The sequence below is a fragment of the Ursus americanus genome, chromosome 9 (assembly GCF_024610735.1).
Source record: "Ursus americanus isolate L20-20 chromosome 9, mUrsAme1.1.p, whole genome shotgun sequence".
Taxonomy (NCBI): Eukaryota; Metazoa; Chordata; class Mammalia; order Carnivora; family Ursidae; genus Ursus; species Ursus americanus.
In genome coordinates this window covers 77,942,548-77,954,787 of record NC_142135.1, presented here as the reverse complement: position 1 = coordinate 77,954,787, position 12,240 = coordinate 77,942,548, and positions in this window count along the sequence as shown.

Genomic DNA, 12,240 nt, shown 5'->3' with positions numbered 1-12,240 from the left:
AACAAAATGGATGGATCTAGAGGGTATAATGCTAAACAAAATAAGTCAGTCAGAGAAAGACAAATATATGATTTCACTCATATGTGGAATTTAAGAGACAAAACAAACAAACAGAAGGATAAAAAGAGAGACAACCAAAAAACCAGACCTTAACTATGGTTACCAAGCAGAATGAACAAATGGTCATCAGAGGGGATGGGTGAAATAGGTAGAGAGGATGGGTGAAATAGGTGAAGGGAATTAAGAATACACTTATCCTTATGAGCACTGAGTAATATATAGAATTGTTGAATTGCTACATTGTGTACTGAAACTAATATAACACTTTTTATTAACTATACTAGAATTAAAACAAAAAAACCTAAAAAAAAAGAAAATGGACTCTTTAGTCCAACACCAAGTGTTTGAAATCTGTCTCCACAAAGTAATAGTTTCATCAATTTGAGAAATTTATCTGAATTCTCTATACCCCACTTTGAGATAAGTAAGATAAAAACTGTACCATATTCACTACTCATCAAATGCCAACAGCAGCTCTTTTAAAGTGTGGATAGCATTGTTACCATAACCATTGCATAAATGAGGAAGATGGAACATCTCAGATACATTATCCAACATCACACAAGCAAACACACACACAGGTACAGAAGAGTGACTGCCAAATTATTCACTTTTCATAAGTGTTTGCTATCATCAATATTAGCATCATCTCACATATCTGGCTACTGTAGCTAGGATGAAAATAAGAAGATAACAAGTATAAAGACAGAAATTTGGAGGGCATTAACATTTAAAGTGTGAGAGGGAAAAAAAGAAGCTTACAAAAGAAAATGATAAAAACCACTGGAAAAAGGAATGACGAGCTTTTAGAAGAAAGATCTGGGTTTAAAATTTCAGTTCCAACATGACAAGTGCATAGAAGTTATCACTGCCATACTGTAATAAGAAAAAGCTGGAAAAACTAAAACAAAACAAAACAAAACAAAACAAAACAAAACAAAACAAAAAAACCCAACAAGTTTTCAGGGTGCTTGGGTGGCTCAGTCAGTTAAGCATCTGCCTTTGGCTCAACTCATGATCCTAGGGTCCTGCGTTTGAGCCCCATGCCAGGCTCCCTGCTCAGTGCGAGCCTGCTTCTCTCTCTCCCTCTGCCCTTCTCCCCTACTTGTGCTCCCTCTCAATCTCTCTCTCTCGCAAATAGATATTAAAACAAACAAACAAACAGTAACAGGTTTTCTTGGACTATCAACCCCCCCCAAAAAAAAACAAAAACAAAAAAACTAAGAACACAAGGCAATCTGCCACCCCTAATAAATGGAAAAGCAGATATCCAGATAGATACATCAACAAAAATCTGCTTACCTAGAATAGAAGCTGATGGAGCCATAAACTGCTAGGATCATTTAAATGATGATTTTTGAGAAATTTCAGAAGGCCAAGTATTAACTAGCATGAGAGTGAATGATCTGAATACATCAATTAAAAGAGATTAAAAAAATAAAGATTGTTAGAGTGATAAAAAGGAAATAAGACCCAAATAATTGTTGTTTATATAAATGCACTTTAAACAAAAAACATTTAGGTAGGGGGTGGAGAAAGATATGCTGTACTAATATTAATCAAAAGAAGCTGGGGTATCTATATTACTCAGCATGGAGTCTGCTTAAGACTCTCTCTCTCTCTGCTTCTGCCCCTGCACTCTCGCTCTCCCTCTTTTTCTTTCTAAAATAAATAAATAAATAAAGTCTTTAGAAACAAGGGGGGATCCCTAAGAAACATGTTAACTAAATATAATGTAATATCCAGAATGTGATCCTGGAAAATAAAAATGATATTAGAGGAAAGCTTAAGAAATCAGAATAAAATATGTACTATAGTGAATAATAAAACATTGGTTTAGTTCATTAATTTGTGACAAATGAATAAATAATATAAGATGCTAATAATAGGAGAAATTCAATGTGGCTCATATTGGAACTTTCTGTACTATTTTTAAAATTTGGGGGCAAATCTAAAACTATTCTAAAACGTTGTTTAAAAAAATTCAGTCAATAAAGATTAGCTTCTTAAAATGTGGTAGATAGTATAAAATTGCCTTCATTTTCGAATGATTGACAAGCCATATGTTTCTTAAAACTAATTGTACATGTTAAAAATATTTATAGTATGGAAACAGTTGTGTATTTAGGTAACTGAATTTAAGATCTACTTTAAAAATCTTTTTCTTCTGTTTATTATTTGTGTACACCCTAGGCTTACGAAATTTAAAGTTTATGATTTTCAGCATTTTCAAAAAAAATGCTAAGGGATTTCTTTCATATTTCATAAATGTGCAACATGATTTTCTGCTTTTGTTGCAGAAAAATACATAACAGAGAATTACCCACAAATTTAAAACTCTGTTTCTAATTGCAGCTCTCTATTTACTGTCTCTAAACAAATTAATGCAAATATGCAAATTAAAAATATATATGGCATATATATATGTATAGCTTAAGCAGTAGTTACAGATGTATGATGAACATTTGAAACAGCAATTATAGGCATTTGAGAAGGAAGCTGACAGGGAACACAAAAAAATATTGTTTATTGTGCTGAGAGGACAGCTGGAGTTAGATACCGTGGATTCATAGAAAAACAGCATCTCTAGTGCAGGCTTAGAATAAGCAGGGAGTTGGCTTATTAAAACTTGAAGGTTTGCAGACTCCAAAAAAAAGATAAAGGAACTAAGTATTTGAGAATGGCTGGCAAGAGAATGACTAAAATGAGGCACCATCATGGGAATATTCTTAGATGTAGCATAAATGTAAATGACAGGAATTTTGCAGCAATTAAGTATCTCAATTTTCACACAGTGAGGATAACAAAGTGAAGAAGTCGACAAATGAAGTTTAGAACAGAGATTAGTGATTGGAGTTTAAGATTTCTGAGATGATAGATTCTAGTTGATTTTCTGAATCTGGCCATCGGTTATTTTGACGAGAATGAATCATGGTTCATTCGATTTCAGAAGAAGCTTTGAAATTAGAACATAGGCATGGCATAACAGCATGTATACTTTGAGGTAGTTGTCAAATCCCTCAGTGGTTATAGGGAGCCTACGGAGATTAACAGACGGTAGTAACAATGGTGACATAAGGGCCTTAACTAGATGCCATGGCACTAGGAAAAAGAGGTTTTCTGGCACTTTGGTAGAAAAGAATAGTTGGAAAGTAGCCATGGGGTGTGTTTAATAAGTGGTGTATTTATGCAATACAGCTTCACCTTGAAAATAGAAGTGGTGACTTTCTGAATGTTAAGCAGTTAAAGCATTTTTGTTAAATGCGCAGGCCTGAGTTAGGGAATATTTATGGGAAATTGAAGAGTTCCAGATACCACCATATGGAATGGTTGTGAATGGTGGCAATATAAGGAATACTCAGAATTAAGGCATGACACTAGAAGATAATGGATAAGATGTGGAAACAGAGGAGCTAATGGTGGAAGTGACCTGGGATCGTAATTATCTGGAGCAGCGCAGAGGGATTTATGGCCCTGAAGTGCTGAGTAGTTAGTTATAGGTTAATTCTTAGGTGCCTCCAGAAGATAACTGAGACTAGCTAGCAGTCTTTGGGTCGGTGTGCAGTATGTATTTAACTGTGTTATACATGTTCAATAAAAAAAATTAAGTTCCTTTTCATTTTCCTGTCATCAATTGATTGAATATGGATTGGGTATTTACTCCATGCATGGGACTCTAGCACATATCAGCAAGAGTAAAAGAAAGTTCAAGATTAGGAGACAATGGTAATTATGCTCAATGACTTTATACTGTAGAGGAGAGTGTAATAAAGGGCAATATATGTCAATATTGTATAAGGAAAAAATTTAAAATAATAATAGAAACATATGAAAACTAACTGAGCCTTTTGGATTAAAAGATTATGATGACTGTTTAAGACCATGACAAATAGTGCTAGCAGCCAGTTTCCAAATAAGCTATATCCACTTAAAAACTGGAATACGGATGGGACCATTTTGCAGGTTGGCTCTTCACTGGGTGTATTTTAGATACTCAAGCTTTAAATTCCAGGCATTATTTTCTGAATTCCTGCTCTAAATTGTACCTTCAGTTTCTTATTAGCATATATTTTATATTCAGATGATAACCACATTTGCCAGAATCAAAACATTTAAATGACTTTAATAGAAACTAGCATATAGATATATATTATGTTCTTTAACAACAAACATGGGTATTTTTCCATACTTGATGATTCTTAGGGGCTCTGCGTTTGTAGCCTTGCTGCTTTTTGACTGAAAAGTCAAATTTAAAAAATGTTTAAGCCATGTTTCTAGGATATATTACTATGATGGTCTGGTGGTTGATTGAGATATGCCTATGTTATAACAAGATCTTCTGTCAATCTTCTGTCATTATTCTTTTAATAAATTAATGGGTATATAAAGAAATGTCTTGCTAAAGATAAAGCATGGATCATTTAGACAATATTTTATTAAATTCGAAGCAAATTATATAATCATTTGAAATGGTATGTTCACCTGAGTGTGAAGAATCATTAACATAGCAAGAATGTATTAGTTTCCCAGCTTTGGTGAGGAATACCTACCTCAGGAAAAATCAGTGGTTCCCAATAAAACTGAGGGTTCAGAAGGAACTGCCTCATCACTGTACCAGTTTCTGCTCTGTGAAGACAGATACCACACAATGTAACTTTGACTAAATGACCAGCTGTGTTCCTATGCTGTATATGGCAACCTGGATTTGTAGATCTATTTGCTATCTCTCTGTGTTTAGAATGTGTTAGAATAGTGAGACCTTCATTTTATGGGTAATTTGTTAAAATTTAGAGACCAGAGCTGGTTTTAATAGTTTCTATTAAGTCCAATGGAGCAGTAAATTTCACAATTTGAATGCATGCATTGGGTACCTTCAAAACTCCAAAATTGCCAATAAGTTATTTATACTTACTTGATGTATACTGTAAAACACAAATGTATATTTTTATATCATGCAAAAGTAAAATGTTAGAGATTCAAGCACTCAACCATATAATGGATATTACTAAATGTTTGATGTGTTATGCAATTTGGATTGCTAAGATAAATGTGTAAATAAGTAATATAATTGAGTGTTGTAGATATTATGATAGAAACATGTATGGTATATACTAATGCTACAAAAACAGGATGGGGACAGAGGGATTGTTTTGTAAAAAAGAAGTAAAACAAATAAATGCCACTGATTGGAAGGAAAGAAATAAAACTACCTCTATTTGCAGAGGACATGATGTTGTACATATAAAATCCAAGGTTCATACACACATGCACACACAGAATCTATTAGAGCCAGAAAACAAGTTCAGCAAGGGTGTGAGATAGTTGGTCAAAATACAGTTGTATTTTTATACATTAGCAATGAACAATCCAAAATTTAGATAAAGAGGACAATTTTATTTACAATAGCATCAAAAAGGAAAAAATAATTAAGAATAAATTCTTAAGAAATGGAAAACCTGGGGCGCCTGCATGGCTCAGGCAGTTAAGCATCTGCCTTCTTCTCAGGTCATGATCCCAGGGTCCTGGGATCCAGTCCCACATTGGGCTCCTTGCTCAGTGGGGAGCCTGCTTCTCCCTGTCCCAATTGTTCATCCCCTCCCTCTGCCTGCGGTCTGCCTGCTGCTTTGCCTATTTGTGCTCATGCTCTCTCTCCTTCTCTGTCAAAAAAATACATAAAATCTTAAAAAAAAAAAGAAATATAAAACCTGTACACCAAAATCCATAAACCATCATTGTGTATGAGGGAAGGGAAGAAAGGGAAGGAAAAGACATAAAAATTAAGAACATATTTATCTTTGTAGACAAGGTTTAAGGATGTTTATGACTGGAGCGGGCCATTTATTCAACAATAATTTTTTAACCCAAAATATGGATATAATGTTCTTACTTGATATAAACAGGTAAATTATTTGAAATGAAATTTTAATGTTTCCCTTTTTGATATATGCACTTGCGTCTATGAGAATATTTTAAGATTCCATTAAGTTCCCACCATACTTGAAAAAAATATCAGACATGAGGGTTATTGGATACCTTAAATATCCAGGTTTTAGGCATGACAAAAATCACTTCAAAAATTAAAAAAAAAGACGTGGCAATGCTTTGAATTTTTTGTGTTTTGCTGTTGCTTCAAAATCTAAGATCTCAACCTTGCTTCCTGATTATGACTCAATTAAAGTGGGCTCGTTTAGAGCTTATTACAGCATTAATATTTACGAAAAGATTTAAAATGAAATATCTCAAATATACGGGTTTTCTTAGTGTAGAGAGATGTTAATATTTTACAATATTAAACTATGGTACATTCAACTCTATATGTTATTGGAAAAGCTATAATATTTTATGTTTTATAAATGATTTTCCCAAAGTCAAGACCCACTTATAGCAATACATACATACATACATACATACACACTGCAAAACTATTTGATGTTCTCTGGGAATGACAGTACCTAAAGAGCCATGTTTCTCAGAATGAACAGAGATTTTGCCCCTTAACCTCAGAGACCCAAGAACAAAGTAAGCATAATCCAACTAAATTTTATAGTAAATTTTTCCAAAATTATTTCATATTTCTGTGACTCCTTAAATCAAAGAAATCTTTTAAATTTCACCATCATAAAAAACATAAATTAGTATGTTTTGAGCTTAAACATTTTAAACCTTCGAACACTATCAGAATTGACTAATGCAGAAATCCACATACACCCAAACCAAACTCTTCTTGTAACACTTTTTCAGTAAAGTAAGTGAATTTTATGGTCTGAATTTTTATTTTTCACTTTTTTTTAACCTCTCAATTTCTAACCACATTTCAATTAGGCAGGTGGCCATATGGGTGAGGTGTTAGTGCATGCACTGTGTTAACATTGCAAAAGCCTAGCAATGTTTTCTGAGCACTAAAGGCCGTCTGCTTTTGGGAAATGCTACCTAAGTATAGCCAACCACTGTGAAACGTCAGGGTGACAGCCCTGCCAATTGCCAGGTTGCAGAGCTGTTTTGGAGATCAAGCTGGGGTGCTGCAGTTGTCAGTGTGTGGAATCCTACCACTGGAAAAGCTTTTTATTTTATTTTTTTTCCCAGCTCCTGTCAATATCTTAAAATTATTGCTCCAGAGAGAAGCACAGGAGACTGAAAAATGTCATCACCAAGTTATTGACTTTATGAGCAACAAATGAACATGAAAACACTTTAGAATGGATGTAGATATAAAACTGCTTAAGGAATACCTTAACCTTGTATTCAAAACCTTATAGCTGGCTTCACCTGTTTGGAGCGTTGTACTATGGGAGAGAACTTGGAAGTATAATTGCTCTCAATACAAAGTACAGAGCTCAAGATGCAGCTGACTCACAGATACTCAAGTGAACTTGACTATGCAAGTCTAAGAGAAATCAATGAAAAGTTTTAAAAGATGGAGATTGTTGGGGCGCCTGGGTGGCACAGCGGTTAAGCATCTGCCTTCGGCTCAGGGCGTGATCCCGGCGTTATGGGATCGAGCCCCACATCAGGCTCTTCCGCTATGAGCCTGCTTCTTCCTCTCCCACTCCCCCTGCTTGTGTTCCCTCTCTCTCTGTCAACTAAATAAATAAAATCTTAAAAAAAAAAGATGGAGATTATGGCTCAATGAAAGAAGGAAATTCTAATAATGAATGTGATTATTATATAATTGTGTCTATAATTAGCCCACACTGGAGCAGGGCATTGTTCTAATTGTCTCTCAGCATTAACCAATTTGATCTTCTCAACCTCCCATGGGTAAGACTTCAAATACATGCTAAGATTAAAGGGATCCTAGTGTAAGGAGAATGGTGGATAAGAGGAGCGGGCAGAGGGGCAGAAGGAGCACCACAGGCATGGGGGAACTGAGACACAGAGAGGTAAAGCAATTTGCCCACATATCAGAGAAATCAGAAGGTTGGGATTTGAACCCAGGCAGTCTGAGTCCAAAGAGCATACTTAACCTCTCTACTATGTTACTTAACTATGACTTTATACTGAGTGTTCCAAAACAGAACACGTAAATACTTTGTAAACCCAGGTATGGGAAATATTTCCAAATACTGGCCCAATTTTTAAAAGTGAAGAACAAGGTTTTTCTTCAGATTGCAGTTTGCAGGATGTGGCCTGGTTTATGTACAACCCTGGGATGTTCCCTGTGATCATGGTCCTGCCGCTGAGGAGTTCCTTGTGATCAGGGCCCTGTATTACTCCCCATTAGTGGCTTTCTTGCTGAGCTTTGCATTTGCATCCAGGAGGTGGCTTCATTAAACCACATGAAACATAAAATGATCATAGAATGTTATGTTCAAGGGTGATGACCAAGATTTACACCTAGAACATTATTTAGCAAGACTGCCTTCCACACTGTGGGAAGGAATTTTTCATATAAAACACTCAGCCTATAAAATACTAATACCATATTTATATATATGGTATTGGGGGGGTCGATTGTTATGCATCCATTATCCATGCATGCATTATTTTACTTTCCAAATAAGGGCCTCTGCATGTACTGTCCAACTTTCTTGGGGTGCTTTTCTCCCACTTTTTATTGCCATAGTTTTCTACTTAAGGGTAACCTACAGAAACCAGCTCTCCTTCTCTGTCATTCTCTGTCTCAGACTTTTTTTAAAAGACTTTATTTATTTGAGAGAGAGAAAGAGAGAGAGAGAGAGAGAACAAGCCAGGGAGAGAGGCAGAGGGAGAGGGAGAAGCAGACTCCCCACTGAGCAGGAAGCCTGTTGTGGGGCTTGAACCCAGGACCCTGGGATCATAACCTGAGCCCAAGGCAGACGTTTAACCAACTGAGTCACCCAGGTGCCCCTCAGACATTTTGTTTGTTTGTTTGTTTGTTTCTTTACTGAATTGATTTTTTCCCTCAGTTTCAGTTTGTTGTTTTCAACTGTCTCCCCTGCAAAAATAAGCTCTGCAGGGGCGCCTGGGTGGCACAGCAGTTGGGCATCTGCCTTGGGCTCAGGGCGTGATCCTGGCGTTATGGGATCGAGCCCCACATCAGGCTCCTCCACTATGAGCCTGCTTCTTCCTCTCCCACTCCCCCTGCTCCTCCGCTATGAGCCTGCTTCTTCCTCTCCCACTCCCCCTGGCTGTCTCTATCTCTGTCGAATAAATAAATAAAATCTTTAAAAAAAAAAAATAAGTTCTGCAAAGGCAGGATCCACTTCTGTTTTGTTCTCTGTTGTTTCCCTAGCACCTAACACACAGGCTGGCACATTTTATGTGATGAATCCTTCCTTAAGAATGAATTAAAAAAAAATTCATTGAATTACTACTACATGTCATTCCACAAAAATAGAAATTAAAACTATGGTTTCTTCTCTATGCAAACTTGCAGTCTCATTATACGTGAAGTTATGACAATGACTGTAAAAAATGTTGCAAACAAAATGCAGAATGTATGTTTCAATGAACAGAAGAAAGAGATTTTAAGGAATTGATTTCATTTACAATTGCACCAAAAGCCATAAGATACCTAGGAATAAACCTAACAAAAGAGCTAAAAGATCTGTACTTTAAAATCTACAGAACACTCATGAAAGAAATTGAGGAAGACACAAAGAAATGGAAAAACATTACATGCTCATGGATTGGAAGAATAAATGGGGGTGTCTGGGTGGCTCAGTCAGTTAAGCGTCTGCCTTCAGCTCAGGTCATGATCCCAGGGTCCTGGGATCGAGCCCCACATCAGGCATCCTGCTCAGCCTGGAGTCTGCTTCTCCCTCTCCCTCTGCCTGCTGCTCCCCCTACCTGTGCTCAATCTCTCTCTCTCTCTGTGTCAAATAAATAAATAAGCTTTAAAAAATATTGTTAAACTGTCTATACTACTCAGGGCAATCTGCACATTCAATGCAATCCCATTCAATGCAATAGCATTCATGTTTTTCACAGAGCTGGTTCAAATAATCCTAAAATTTGCATGGAACCAGAAAAGACCCCGAATAGCCCAAGGAATGTTGAAAAAGAAAACCAAAGCTGAGGGCATCGCAATGCCTGACTTCAAGCTCTATCACAAAGCTGTAATCATCTAGACAGCATGGTACTGGCACAAAAACAGACACATAGATCAATGGAATAAAATAGAGAACCCAGAAATGGACCCTCAACTCTATGGTCAACTAATCTTTGACAAAGCAGGAAAGAAGATCCAATGGAAAAAGGATAGTCTCTTCAATAAGTGGTGCTGGGAAAATTGGACAGCCACATGTAGAAGAATGAAACAGAACCATTTCCTTACATCATACACAAAGATAAACTCAATATGGATGAAAGACTAAATGTGAGACAGGAAGCCATCAAAATCCTAGAGGAGAACACAGGCAGCAACCTCTTCGACCTCGGCCACAGCAGCTTCTTGCTAGACATGTCTCCAAAGGCAAAGGAAACAAAAACAAAACTGAACTGTGGGGACTTCTTCAAGGTAAAAAGCTTCTGTACAGCAAAGGAAACAGTCAACAAAAATAAAAGGCAACCTATGGAATGGGAGAAGATATTTGCAAATGACATATCTGATAAAGGGCTAGTATCCAAGATCTATAAAGAACTTATCGAACTCAACACCCAAAAAACAAACAATCCAGTCAAGAAATGGGCAGAAGATATGAACAGACAATTCTCCAAAGAAGACATACAAATGGCCAACAGACACATGAAAAAAATACTCTACCTCACTCGGCATCAGGGAAATACAAGCCAAAACCACAGTGAGCTACCACCTCACACCAGTCAGAATGGCTAAAATTAATAAGACAGGAAACAACAAATGTTGGCGAGGTTGTAGAGAAAGGAGAACCCTCATACACCTTTGGTGAGAATGCAAGCTGGTACAGCCACTCTGGAAAACAGTATGGAGGTTTCTCAAGAAGTTAAAAATAGAGGCACCCTACAGCCTAGCAATTGCACTATGAGGTATTTATCCCAAAGATACAAATGTAGTGATCTGAAGGGGCACCTGCCCCAATGTTTATAGCAGCAATGTTCACAATAGCCAAACTATGGAAAGAGCTGAGATGCCCATTGACAGACAAATGGATAAAGAAGACGGCTTGTGTGTGTGTGTGTGTGTGTGTGTGTGTGTATGCATGTGTGTGTGTGTGTGTACACATACATACAATAGGATAGTACTCAGCTATCAGAAAGGATGAGTACTTACCATTCACATAGACATGGATTGAACTGGTGTATATTATGCTGAGTAAAATATTTCAATCAGAGAAAGACAATTATCCTGTTTCCTTCAAACGTGGAATATAAGAAACAGTTCAGAGGATCATAGGTGAATGAAGGGAAAAATTGAATGGGAAGCCATCAGAGAGGGAGAAAAACCATGAGAGACTCTTAACTATAGGAAACAAACTGAGGGTTGCTGGAGGGGAGGTGTGTATGGGAATGAAGTAATTGGTTGATGGGATTTAAGAAGGGCATGTGATATGATGAGCACTGGGTGTTAAATGCAACTGATGAATTATTAAACACTACATCTGAAACTAATGATAAACTATATGTTGGCTAGTTGAATTTGAATAATTAAAAAAACATTAAAAAAAAGAAAATGTGTTATGTTTGCCTGTGGGTGTCAAGGAAAGATACCTCTTTAGCAAACCTCCACCTACAGGGTCTTGTTTCTTTAACTGAGTAATCTCTGAAAACACTTTCCACTGATACAATGTAGGATAAGAGACAAGCCACTTCTACTTGTTTGGCAGATATCAATGGCTTTTTCTCAGTGCATGCACTAGAGAGGATTGCAAGCATCTATTAATAGCTAATTAGGTGGTCTAGGAGGGGGAGTTATAATAACGCACATGCCAACGAACAAAAGCAGATGATGGAGACTCTGTAAATTTATATCTAGAACATTTGCAGATGGAGCAATTGAGAAACTATAAGGCTAAGTCAAGATGTGACCATGTTAATGCACATGACTGTGGAAAATAGATATTTGACAGGCACTTCTAAGAGTTTCTAAAGGTCCTGAATTAGATGAGACAAGACTTACTACCTTACTGCCTATTTTCAATAGGTTATAGCATATACATGTTGATGCATTTACCTACGTAACTGCAGGCATATCCCTGAGACATCAGGTTCCAGACCACCGCAGTAAAGTGAACATTAGAATGAAGGGAGTCAAATGGGTTTTTTGGTTTCCCAGTGCATATA